The sequence below is a fragment of the Pleurodeles waltl genome, chromosome 4_2 (genome assembly GCF_031143425.1).
Source record: "Pleurodeles waltl isolate 20211129_DDA chromosome 4_2, aPleWal1.hap1.20221129, whole genome shotgun sequence".
Classification (NCBI taxonomy): Eukaryota; Metazoa; Chordata; class Amphibia; order Caudata; family Salamandridae; genus Pleurodeles; species Pleurodeles waltl.
This window is the reverse complement of record NC_090443.1, coordinates 329586896-329600374: the sequence shown is the minus strand read 5'-3', so window position 1 is coordinate 329600374 and position 13479 is coordinate 329586896.

Genomic DNA, 13479 nt, shown 5'->3' with positions numbered 1-13479 from the left:
CATCTTGGACAATTTGAGCCTGACCTGATTTCAGTGTAGGTCCCTGACCAATTGAATTGAAATCTTTTAAAATGTTCAGAGGCACTGGATGCATTGTTACTGCTTTAGAGAGGTTATCTGGAAATAGCCATCACTGAAGCGGACAACTGATCTCATCTGTCAGTGACATCATTACATCTGCTGATTAAAACTTCTTTGACCAATTTGTTTGAAGATGCCAGAGGATGGGACAGAGATGCAAACTTTTTCTCCTGTTCCGTTAAGACATGGTGCCATCTGATCTTAAACCTGCAACCACTTGAGAGCTGAAGCTTTTTGGCTAAACAGAAGACTCTTTAGATGGCTGCAAAGATGAACTGCTGTGAGTTCTGGAAGAAACACTGTGTCTACATTTGTCCTAAACCGTGCTCCAATAAATATTAGGCCTTATTATGGTGTCATTTGGTATTTCAGCAGATTGAGAAGAAACCCATGCCAGTTCAGAGTTGATCACATAATCTACAGCAATTGAAGTAGCTCCTCCTTTAAAACTGCATGAATCAACCAATCATTGAGATATGAGAAGATTGGGATTCCCTGTGTAGGAAGGTAGCTCTGTACTATCTCAAAGTCAGAGATAGTGTGCACAGAGTCCAAGGGTTCCCCTTAGAGGTAACATAGTGGCAAAATTAGATAATTCTAATGCTCTATTTTGTGGTAGTGTGGTCGAGCAGTAGGCTTATCAGAGGGTAGTGTTAAGCATTTGTTGTACACACACAGGCAATAAATGAGGAATACACACTCAAAGACTTAACTCCAGACCAATAGTTTTTATATAGAAAAATATATTTTCCTAATTTATTTTAGAACCACAAGATTCAAGATTTGAAGTAAATACATAAAATGCAAGGTACTCCACACAGATAAGTTAGTAACTTTGAATTAGAGCAGTAACATACACAGTTTTAGTAAAATGGCAATAAGCTATTTTAAAAGTGGACAAAGTGCAAAAATCAACAGTTCCTGGGGGAGTTAAGTAATGGTTAGTTTTTCAGGTAAGTAAGGCACTTAAAGTTCCTGGGCATAGGCAGCCCACCGTTGGGGGTTCAAGGCAACCCCAAAGTCACTGCACCAGAAAACACAGGGCCGGTCAGGTGCAGAGGTCACAGGAGGGCCCAAAACACATAGGGGGTCATTCTGACCCTGGCGGTAATTACCGCCATGGCGGAGGTCGGCGGTAGCACCGCCAACAGGCTGGCGGTGCACCGCTGGGCATTCTGACCGCGGCGGTTCAGCCGCGGCCAGAAACGGAAAGTCGGCGGTGTACCGCCGACTTCCCGCTGCCCTTGAGAATCCTCCATGGCGGCGGAGCGCGCTCCGCCGCCATGGGGATTCTGACACCCCCCACCGCCATCCTGTTCCTGGCGGGTCTCCCGCCAGGAACAGGATGGCGGTAGGGGGTGCCGGGGGGCCCCCGTAAGAGGACCCCACGAAGAATTTCAGTGTCTGCTTTGCAGACACTGAAATTTGCGACGGGTGCAACTGCACCCGTCGCACCTTCCCACTCCGCCGGCTCCATTCTGAGCCGGCGTCCTCGTGGGAAGGGTGTTTCCCGCTGGGCTGGCGGGCGGACTTTCGGCGGTCGCCCGCCAGCCCAGTGGGAAACCCAGAATGACCGCCGCGGTCTTTTGACCGCGGTACGGTCTTCTGGCGGTTCCCGCTTGGCGGGCGGCTACCGCCGCCCGCCAAGCTTAGAATCAGGGCCATAGGCGCCTATGGAGAACAGGGGTGCTCCGGTTCCAGTCTGCCAACAGGTAAGTACCTACATCTTTGGAGGGCAGACTAGGGGTGTTTTGTAGAGCACTGGGGGGGGGGGGGGGGACACAAGTAGGCACATAAAACACACCCTCAGCGGCACAAGGGCGTCCGGGTGCAGTGTGCAAAGCAGGTGTCGGGTTTTGAATAGGAATCAATGGAGGGACCCAGGGGTCACTCTAGCGGTGCAGGCAGGGCACAGGGGGCTTCTCGGGCCAGCCACCAACTGGGCAGGGCAGAGGGTCGCCTGATGGTCACTCCTGCACTGGAGTTCGGTTCCTTCTGGTCCTGGGAGTGCAGTGCTTGGTCCAAGGGCAGGTTCATTGTTACAGGCAGTCGTGGTCAGGGGGTGCCTCTGGATTCTCTCTGCATGCGTCGCTGTGGGGCACCAGGGGGGTCGTCTTGGGTTACTCACGAGGTCGCAGTCACCTGGGAATCCTCCCTGTAGTGTTGGTTCTCTGGAGCTCAAGCCGGGGGGGGGGTCGGATGCAGAGGGTGAAGTCTCACGCTTCCGGCGGGAAGAGTGAATTCTTTAAAAGTTGGTTCTTTGTTGCCAAAATGTTGCTGTGGATGAACAGTGCCACTGTTCTCGGGAGTTTCTTGGTTCTTCGGTTCAGGGCAGTCCTCTGAGGCTTCAGAGCTCACTGGTCCCTGTTGGATGCATCGCTGTGCAGGTTCTTTGAGTCTGGAGACAGGCCAGTAGGGCTGGGGCCAAGTCAGTTGTAGTCTCCGTTGTCTCTGCAGGGCTTTCAGGTCAGCAGTCCTTCCTCTTTGTGTAGGTTGCAGGAATCTGATTTCCTGGGTTCTGGGTCGCTCCTAAATACTGAATTTAGGGGTGTGTTTAGGTCAGGAGGGCAGTAGCCAATGGCTACTGTCCTGGAGGGTGGCTACACTCTCTTTGTGCCTCCTTCCTGAGGGGAGGGGGCCACATCCCTACTCCTATTAGGGGAATCCTACAAAACCAAGATGGAGGATTTCTAAAGGCAGGGGTCACCTCAGCTCAGGGCACCTTAAAGGCTGGCCTGACTGGTGGATGACTCCTCCTTGTTTTTCTCATTATCCTCTCCTGCCTTGTCACCAAAAGTGGGGGCACTGGCCGGAGGGGCGGGCATCTCGACTAGCTGGGATGCCCTGGGGTTGGGGTGCTGTAACAATAGGCATGAGCCTGTGAGGCTCACCGCTAGGTGTTACAGTTCCTGCAGGGGGAGGTGAAAAGCACCTCCACCCAGTGCAGGCTTTGTTTCTGTCCCCAGAGAGCACAAAGGCTCTCACCCCATGGGGGCAGAAACTTGTCTCAGTGGCAGGCTGGCACAGACCAGTCAGTCCTGCACTGAAGGATTGGGTAAAATACAGGGGGCATCTTCTAAGATGCCCCCTGTGTGCATTTTGTAATAAATCCAACACTGGCAACAGTGTGGGTTCATTATTCTGAGAAGTTTGATACCAAACTTCCCAGTATTAAGTGTAGCCATTATGGAGCTGTGGAGTTCGTTTTGACAAACTCCCATACCATATACTTAATATGGCCACAAAGTACTTACAATGTCTAAGAATAGACTTAGACACTGTAGGGGCATATTGCTCATGCAGCTATGCCCTCACCTGTGGTATAGTGCACCCAGCCTTAGGGCTGTAAGGCCTCCTAGAGGGGTGACTTACCTATGCCACAGGCAGCATTTTGTGTGCATGGCATCCAGGGGGGATGCCATGTCGACTTTGCCTTTTTCTCCCCCCCAACACACACAATCTACAATGGAAGTGTGCATGTGTTAGGTAAGGGGTCCCTTAGGGTGGCACAACATGTGCTGCAGCCCTTAGGGACCTTCCTTGGTCACAGGGCCCGGGGTACCACTGGTACCTTTTACAAGGGACATATCTGTGTGCCAGGGATGTGCCAATTGTGGAACAATGGTACATTTTTAAGAGAAAGAACACTGGTGCTGGGGCCTGGTAAGCAGGTTTCCAGAACACTTCTCAGTCAAGTCAGCATCAATATCAGGCAAAAGGTGGGGGGTACCTGCAACAGGGAGCCATTTTCCTACACCCTGTCACTATAGAAACGGAACCAGAGGAATTACCATGTTCCTCAATGCCTTTGGTGCAGATTTTAGTCTGAAAGGGAGAACTGTAAACTGCCATTGATTGTGCTAAATCCAAAACCTAAGAAACGTCTGATGCTCCAGAGCAACAGGAACATGAAGGTATGCATCCATTAAGTCTATTGCACACATGAAGATGCCCACTAGGAGTAAGGGAATAACCCTTTGGAGAGTTTCCATCTAGAAGGAGGTATCATTGACAAGCTTGTTCGACCTCTTCAAATCTATCAACATTTAAAACCTCTCTTTGGTTTGGGGACCACAAACACAATCAAAAATACTCCTTGACGTTTCTCCATTGCAGAAGAAGGATTTATTGCTGTCTTGGAAACCAAAGACTCCACTCCTTCTTGAAAAGTTTTAATCTTCTCTTGATTCATTGGGTATGGCTTAGCTATGACCCCAGATTACGGAGGTGTGGAATTGAACTTTTTCGTGTATCCACTGTGTATAATCTCCAAGACCCATAGGTCTACGGTAGGTGTCCTCCATTCTAATAGAAAGCAATAGATCATTCCACCTAAATGTAAAATCTGGTCTCTGTTCTTCCTGTAGCTTGATATTGTCAGAAATGAAGACCTTTTGTTCCTGATCGGCCCTTCACTTTTTATGACACTTTCCCAAGAGTTTTTGTATGAACCATGAATTATCATCTGAATGTTGCTGCTTTCTTGAAAACTGCCTAAAAGAAGATCTTGATCTCGTGGAAGAAGAACAAGAGACCTGGTTTGATGTCTTTTAATTGAAACTGGGTGTTGTAGGAAAGTACCATCTTGCCTGGCATGTTACCCCCATATTTCACTGTATATATGTTGTTTTAGTCTATGTGTCACTGGGACCCTGCCAGGCAGGGCCCCAATGCTCATAAGTATGTGCCCTGTATGTGTTCCCTGTGTGATGCTTAACTGTCTCACGGAGGCTCTGCTAACCAGAACCTCAGTGGTTATGCTCTCTCTGCTTTCCAAATTTGTCACTAACAGGCTAGTGACTAAATTTACCAATTCACATTGGCATACTGGTACACCCATATAATTCCCTAGTATATGGTACTGAGGTACCCAGGCTATTGGGGTTCCAGTAGATCCCTATGGGCTGCAGCATTTCTTTTGCCACACATAGGGAGCTCTGCCAATTCTTACACAGGCCTGCCAGTGCAGCCTGAGTGAAATAACGTCCATGTTATTTCACAGCCATTTACCACTGTACTTAAGTAACTTATAAGTCACCTATATGTCTAACCTTCACCTGGTGAAGGTTGGGTGCAAAGTTACTTAGTGTGTGGGCACCCTGGCACTAGCCAAGTGGCCCCCACATCGTTCAGGGCAAATTCCCCGGACTTTGTGAGTGCGGGGACACCATTACACGCGTGCACTGTACATAGGTCACTACCTATGTACAGCGTCACAATGGTAACTCCGAACATGGCCACGTAACATGTCTAAGATCATGGAATTGTCACCCCAATGCCATTCTGGCATTGGGGGGGGACAATTCCATGATCCCCCGGGTCTCTAGCATAGAACCCGGGTACTGCCAAACTGCCTTTCCGGGGTCTCCACTGCAGCTGCTGCCAACCCCTCAGACAGGTTTCTGCCCTCCTGGGGTCCAGGCAGCCCTGGCCCAGGAAGGCAGAACAAAGGATTTCCTCTGAGAGAGGGTGTAACACCCTCACCCTTTGGAAATAGGTGTGAAGGCTGGGGAGGAGTAGCCTCCCCCAGCCTCTGGAAATGCTTTGATGGGCACAGATGGTGCCCCTCTCTGCATAAGCCAGTCTACACTGGTTTAGGGATCCCCCAGCCCTGCTCTGGCGCGAAACTGGACAAAGGAAAGGGGAGTGACCACTCCCCTGACCTGCACCTCCCAGGGGAGTTGCCCAGAGCTCCTCCAGTGTGTCCCAGACCTCTGCCATCTTGGAAACAGAGGTGTTTGTGGCACACTGGACTGCTCTGAGTGGCCAGTGCCAGCAGGTGACGTCAGAGGCTCCTTCTGATAGGCTCTTACCTCTCTTGGTAGCCAATCCTCCTTTCTTGGTAGCCAAACCTCCTTTTCTGGCTTTTTAGGGTCTCTGCTTTGGGGAATTCTTCAGATAACGAATGCAAGAGCTCATCAGAGTTCCTCTGCATCTCCCTCTTCACCTTCTGCCAAAGGATCGACCGCTGACTGCTCAGGACGCCTGCAAAACCGCAACAAAGTAGCAAGACGACTACTGGCAACCTTGTATCACTTCATCCTGCCGGCTTTCTCAACTGTTTCCAGGCGCTGCATGCTCTGGGGGTAGCCTGCCTCCTCTCTGCACCAGGAGCTCTGAAGAAATCTCCCGTGGGTCGACGGAATCTTCCCCCTGCAACCGCAGGAAACAAAAGACTGCATCACCGGTCCTCTGGTTCCCCTCTCAGCACGACGAGCATGGTCCCTGTAACTCAGCAACTCTGTCCAAGTGACTCCCACAGTCCAGTGACTCTTCAGTCCAAGTTTGGTGGAGGTAAGTCCTTGCCTCCCCACGCTAGGCTGCATTGCTGGGTACCGCATGATTTTCAACTGCTCCGGCTCCTGTGCACTCTTCCAGGATTTCCTTCGTGCACAGCCAAGCCTGGGTCCCCGACACTCTAACCTGCAGTGCACAACCATCTGAGTTGTCCTCCGGCGTTGTGGAACTCCCTTTTGTGACTTCGGATGGACTCTGATTCACTTTTCTTTTAAGTGCCTGTTCAGGTACTTCTGCGGGTGCTGCCTGCTTCTGTGAGGGCTCCCTACGTTGCTGGGCGCCCCCTCTGTCTCCTCATCCAAGTGGCGACATCCTGGTCCCTCCTGGGCCACAGCAGCATCCAAAAACCCTAACTGCGACCCTTGCAGCTAGCAAGGCTTGTTTGCGGTCTTTCTGCGTGGGAACACCTCTGCAAGCTTCTTCACGACGTGGGACATCCATCCTTCAAAGGAGAAGTTCCCAGTCCTCTTCTTTCTTGCAGAACTCCAAGCTTCTTCCAACAGAGGGCAGCTTCCTTGCACCCTCAGCTGGCATTTCCTGGGCTCCTGCCCACTCTCGACACTGTCGCGACTATTGGACTTGGTCCCCTTGTCTTACAGGTACTCCGGAAATCCACTGTTGTTGCATTGCTGGTGGTTGTTCTTCCTGCAGAATTCCTCTATCACGACTTCTGTGCTCTCTGGGGGTAGTAGGTGCACTTTACACCTACCTTTCAGGGTCTTGGGGTGGGCTATTTTTCTAACCCTCACTGTTTTCTTACAGTCCCAGCGACCCTCTACAAGCTCACATAGGTTTGGGGTCCATTCGTGGTTCGCATTCCACTTTTGGAGTATATGGTTTGTGTTGCCCCTATACCTATGTGCTTCTATTGCAATCTATTGTAACTTTACACTGCTTGCATTACTTTTCTTGCTATTACCTGCATAATTTTGGTTTGTGTATATATATCTTGTGTATATATCTTATCCTCATACTGAGTGTAGAATAGCTTTTAATTTGGTATGAAAAATTCATCCATTACAACAAATAATCACCAATACTGAGGGTACTCACTGAGATACTTTTGGCATATTGTCATAAAAATAAAGTACCTTTATTTTTAGTACTTCTGTGTATTGTGTTATCTTATGATATTGTGCATATGACACCAGTGGTATAGTAGGAGCTTTACATGTCTCCTAGTTCAGCCTAAGCTGCTTTGCCATAGCTACCTTCTATCAGCCTAAGCTGCTAGAAACACCTCTTCTACACTAATAAGGGATAACTGGACCTGGCACAAGGTGTAAGTACCTCTGGTACCCACTACAAGCCAGGACGGCCTCCTACAGGTGTTTTCATTCTTTAAACATCTTGTCAAGTCTCCCCTGTACTTCAGTACCAAAAAGACAGGCACCTTCAAAATACATTCTAAGCACAACTGATCTGTGCATCAGGTCTGTATTCCAATCCCTAAGAAACACATTTTATTGAGCAGCAACAGAAACTTCACAATACAAAGCTGAGGCCCTGAAGACATTGAAAGAAATGTTAGAGAGAAGTTCAAACTGAAGTTCTAAATTATCTGACAAATTTGTACATTTTTGCCCATCTTTGACTGCTTTAAAAACGTTTCTGAAGTCAAGAATGGCACATCATATCACCTAATAAGAGATGAAACGAAGTATATGTGGGTATGGTCAAATATTATAGTGGGAAGAATCAACACTGATGTTCCGTCCTTTTCATAGTGCATGGAGCTGGGAATAATTGACAAACTTTTCTTTCTCACGGCTCCAAAGATGACTCCAAGATTACATCCAAATCAGGCAGGGTAGAATAATATGGAACTTCACAGCATCCCTTGTCCCTGTCTAGGAAGGCAAGAAATAAAACAGAAAGAGGCTGGAAATGCCATGTCCTTTTGTGGCACCCAGCTGCGGTGGGCAGGATTTTAGATTTTGCATTCCTGTCTATTTTTTAAGTGTCCATGATGAAATGGAATAAGGTAATCACCTTAATAGTCACTGTAGGAAACTGGAACTGGGCTATTAGTTGACAGGGTATGTAGCCACCTCAAGTAAGAATCACAATCAATGTAAGGGTGAACCACAATAAAGTCACCTAATATACCTAAGCGCAACTCTCCGGTATCTATGGCAGAGAGCTGACAGGCCTACATTAGAGGCAATGTGTAAAGTAATTATTTAGTACTAAAACAGTAATAAAGTTGAACTGCAAAACAATAAAATCCCAAACTCAATTGAAAAAGAAAGTAACATTTAATAAATAAAATGACATGAACATGACAAGTTATCCAATAATGGGAACTGAAGATATTATTTTTTACAATTGTAAGTTGAAATAGTGTCATGAAGCACAGAGTTCCAATGATAGTCAGTATTGTGGCAGAACAGTACCTAGGAGTGATTTGACACTGACCACAATGGGGTGCAGGTCAGATGCACTAACCAGGTTCATCCTGTGTAAAGATTTTACTTTCTGACTTTGGTCCTTTAAATCCTAATCCACCACAGGAGTACAATTCTAAAACTCCCAGGACGTTAGAGGAGGCACTTAGAGACTCACAAAGTGGCAGGTAGAGGCCAACAGGAGAGCTCAGTCCAGTATCTCTGTAGCTTTAACTGGAGGTCAGCCGTATGACCCTTCGAGTACACTTCTCTGTCCTGTGTACTAGAGAGAGAGCAGGTCCAGTCCTCAGAGGCTCTTTTGAGGTTGCAGACAGTATGTTTAGTCCTCTTTTGATGTTCACTAGGTCTTGGAGGGTTCTGAAGTGGGTGCCTAGAGGTGCCACACTTATGCCTGGAATGAGCTAGTGTGTGGGAATGACCCCTAAGGATGCCCTAACCAATGGGGTAAAGGTTCACTGGCAAACCTACCCACTTTGGGCATTTTCAAGGTGGTCAAAGTCTCCGGCCTCCCTAAACTTGGGTTCTGAGGGTCAGTTTTAGCCAGTCACTGTACCCACACCAAACTCAGAGACAGAAGTCTGTTATAACAAACCTGAGCACTCAGCAACCAGACAGTAGATGCACACAAATTGTTTTGGAATTCTGTTTTCCTCTTTGAAGTGCACCCCAAATGCTACATGTAAAACTAGCAGACCTGTCAAACAGGCTGTGACACTGTAATGCCAAAAGTTTCCCACTGTGACTGGGGCCAGACTGGCTAGGAAGACAACAGAAGCACCCTACCGAGATGTCAGGTAACATTTGCCTGTGACAGGGTAGGTCCCTTTGAGGTACGCCTCAAGTGTCATATGAAAAGCCCCAGCAGACCTTTCAAGCAGGATGTTGTAGGAGGCTGGCCTGGTTTGTAGTGAGTACCAAGGGGTACTTACACTCTGTACCAGGTCCAGTTATCCCTTATTAGTGTAGAAGAGGTGTTTCTAGCAGCTTAGGCTGATAGAAGGTAGCTATAGCAGAGCAGCTTAGGCTGAACTAGGAGACATGCAAAGCTCCTACTATACCACTGGTGTCCTATGCACAATATCATAAGAAAACACAATACACAGATATACTAAAAATAAAAGTACTTTATTTTTATGACAATATGCCAAAAGTATCTCAGTGAGTACCCTCAGTATGAGGATGCCAAATATACACAAGATATATGTACACTATACCAAAAATATGCAGTAATAGCAAAAGGAAGTAATGCAAGCAGTGTAAAGTTACAATAGATTGCAATAGGAGCACATAGGTATAGGGGCAACACAAACCATATACTCCAAAAGTGGAATGCGAACCACGAATGGACCCCAAACCTATGTGAGCTTGTAGAGGGTCGCTGGGACTGTAAGAAAACAGTGAGGGTTAGAAAAATAGCCCACCCCAAGACCCTGAAAAGTAGGTGTAAAGTGCACCGATAACCCCCAGAGAGCACAGAAGTCGTGATAGGGGGTTTCTGCAAGGAAGACCAACACCAGCAAAGCAACAACAGTGGATTTCCGGACCTGAGTACCTGTGGAACAAGGGGACCAAGTCCAAGAGTCGCTACAATGTCGAGAGTAGGCAGATTGCCAGGAAATGCCAGCTGAGGGTGCAAAGAAGCTGCCACCGGATGGTAGAAGCTGTGGATTCTGCAAGAACGAAGAGGGCTAGAAACTTCCCCTTTGGAGGATGGATGTCCCACGTCGTGAAGAAGCTTGCAGAGGTGTTCCCACGCAGAAAGACCGCAAACAAGCCTTGCTAGCTGCAAGGGTCGCGGTTAGGGTTTTGGATGCTGCTGTGGCCCAGGAGGGACCAGGATGTCGCCACTTGCATGGGGAGACAGAGGGGGCGCCCAGCAAGTCAGGGAGCCCTCACAGAAGCAGGCAGCACCCGCAGAAGTACCAGAACAGGCACTTAGAAGAGGAGTGAACCGGAGTCCACGCGAAGTCACAAAAGGGAGTTCCACGACGCCGGAGGACAACTCAGAAGGTTGTGCACTGCAGGTTAGAGTGTCAGGGACCCAGGCTTGGCTGTACACGAAGGAAATACTGGAAGAGTGCACAGGAGCCGGAGCAGCTGCAAATCACGCGGTACCCAGCAATGCAGTCTAGCGTGGGAGGCAAGGACTTACCTCCACCAAACTTGGACTGAAGAGTCACTGGACTGTGGGAGTCACTAGGACCGAGTTGCTGAGTTCCAGGGACCACGCTCGTCGTGCTGAGAGGGGACCCAGAGGACCGGTGATGCAGTCTTTTGTTGCCTGCGGTTGCAGGGGGAAGATTCCGTCGACCCACAGGAGATTTCTTCAGAGCTCCTGGTGCAGAAAGGAGGCAGGCTACCCCCAGAGCATGCACCACCAGGAAACAGGCGAGAAAGCGGCAGGAGAAGCGATACAAGGTTGCAGTAGTCGTCTTTGCTACTTTGTTGCAGTTTTGCAGGCGTCCTAAGCAGTCAGCGGTCGATCCTTTGGTAGAAGGTGAAGAGAGAGATGCAGAGGAACTCTGGTGAGCTCTTGCATTCGGTATCTGAAGAATTCCCCAAAGCAGAGACCTTAAATAGCCAGAAAAGGAGGTTTGGCTACCTAGGAAGGAGAATAGGCTAGTAACACAGGTAAGAGCCTATCAGAAGGAGTCTCTGACGTCACCTGCTGGCCCTGGCCACTCAGAGCAGTCCAGTGTGCCAGCACACCTCTGAATCCAAGATGGCAGAGGTCTGGGGCACGCTGTAGGAGCTCTGGGCACCTCCCCTGGGAGGTGCAGGTCAGGGGAGTGGTCACTCCCCTTTCCTTAGTCCAGTTTCGCGCCAGAGCAGGGCTGGGGGATCCCTGAACCGGTGTAGACTGGCTTATGCAGAGATGGGCACCATCTGTGCCCATGAAAGCATTTCCAGAGGCTGGGGGAAGCTACTCCTCCCCAGCCTTCACAGCTTTTTCCAAAGGGAGAGGGTGTAACACCCTCTCTCTGAGGAAGTCTTTTGTTCTGCCTTCCTGGGCCAGGCCTGGCTGGACCCCAGGAGGGCAGAAACCTGTCTGAGGGGTTGGCAGCAGCAGCTGCAGTGAAACCCCGGGAAAGGCAGTTTGGCAGTACCCGGGTCTGTGCTAGATGCTCGGGGGATCATGGAATTGTCTCCCCAATGCCAGAATGGCATTGGGGTGACAATTCCATGATCTTAGACATGTTACATGGCCATGTTCGGAGTTACCATTGTGACGCTATACATAGGTGGTGACCTATGTATAGTTCACGCGTGAAATGGTGTCCCCGCACTCACAAAGTCCGGGGAATTTGCCCTGAACAATGTGGGGGTACCTTGGCTAGTGCCAGGGTGCCCCCACACTAAGTAACTTTGCACCCAACCTTCACAGGTGAAGGTTAGACATATAGGTGACTTATAAGTTACTTAAGTGCAGTGGTAAATGGCTGTGAAATAACGTGGACGTTATTTCACTCAGGCTGCAGTGGCAGGCCTGTGTAAGAATTGTCAGAGCTCCCTATGGGTGGCAAAAGAAATGCTGCAGCCCATAGGGATCTCCTGGAACCCCAATACCCTGGGTACCTCAGTACCATATACTAGGGAATTATAAGGGTGTTCCAGTATGCCAATGTGAATTGGTGAAATTGGTCACTAGCCTGTTAGTGACAATTTAGAAAGCAGAGAGAGCATAACCACTGAGGTTCTGATTAGCAGAGCCTCAGTGAGACAGTTAGTCATCACACAGGGAACACATACAGGGCATACTTATGAGCACTGGGGCCCTGGCTGGCAGGGTCCCAGTGACACATACACTAAAACAACATATATACAGTGAAATATGGAGGTAACATGCCAGGCAAGATGGTACTTTCCTACAGACGTGACATTCAAACAGAATGTGACACTTTAAAGAGACTTTAATGTCACAAAGGATCCTCCCATCCACCCTTGCACATTCTATCAGGCTCAGAGGGGTCATCTCTGCCCTTCAGGTCAGCCTTGTTTTGCTCCTGGGAGCAAGTTCATACCACATTCACGTATATTTGATTACTGGCTGACCGAAGAGGGAGAACAAAATGCAAACTTAACTTCCAGGGGCTTCAGGCAGGACAAACGTGACTTTTTTAAAAGCTAACTTTCCTTTAATATTTAGAAGAAATCCAACTTCACAATTGAATGGGATTTTAAACAACTATTAGAAATAGTTGTTTAATTTGTTTTCTAGCTAGTACCATTCCGAGGTACAGGATTAGTATTAAATGTTGTGTTGAAGCAGATATGCTAATTAAGAAAATTATTAATGCTTTATATGATATTACTAATGAGAAAATGCATAGAGAAATTAATCGTAGAAAAATAATGTGCATGTTTGAAAAATGTGCCCTCGGGGTATGACCATCATGTGTACTAAAACGACTGAAAATGTGCAAAATAATGAAAATATGTAAGAAAAATGTAGTAATATGCATAATGAGACGCATAACCTCCATTTTGTATTATTAAGTTAGCTGAACTAAAGGCCTGGCATACTCTGAACATGAAGAAGCCGGACACCTTGCAAAGTACTGGAAACCGCTGACTACAACTATGACCCGTTCGAAGTTCAAGTTACTTAGCTAGAATTTTCTGAAATGTACCAGCGGACAGGAGATGATGAAGACAATTTGATACAATTATGTGTAGAGGAGGCTAAATGTAC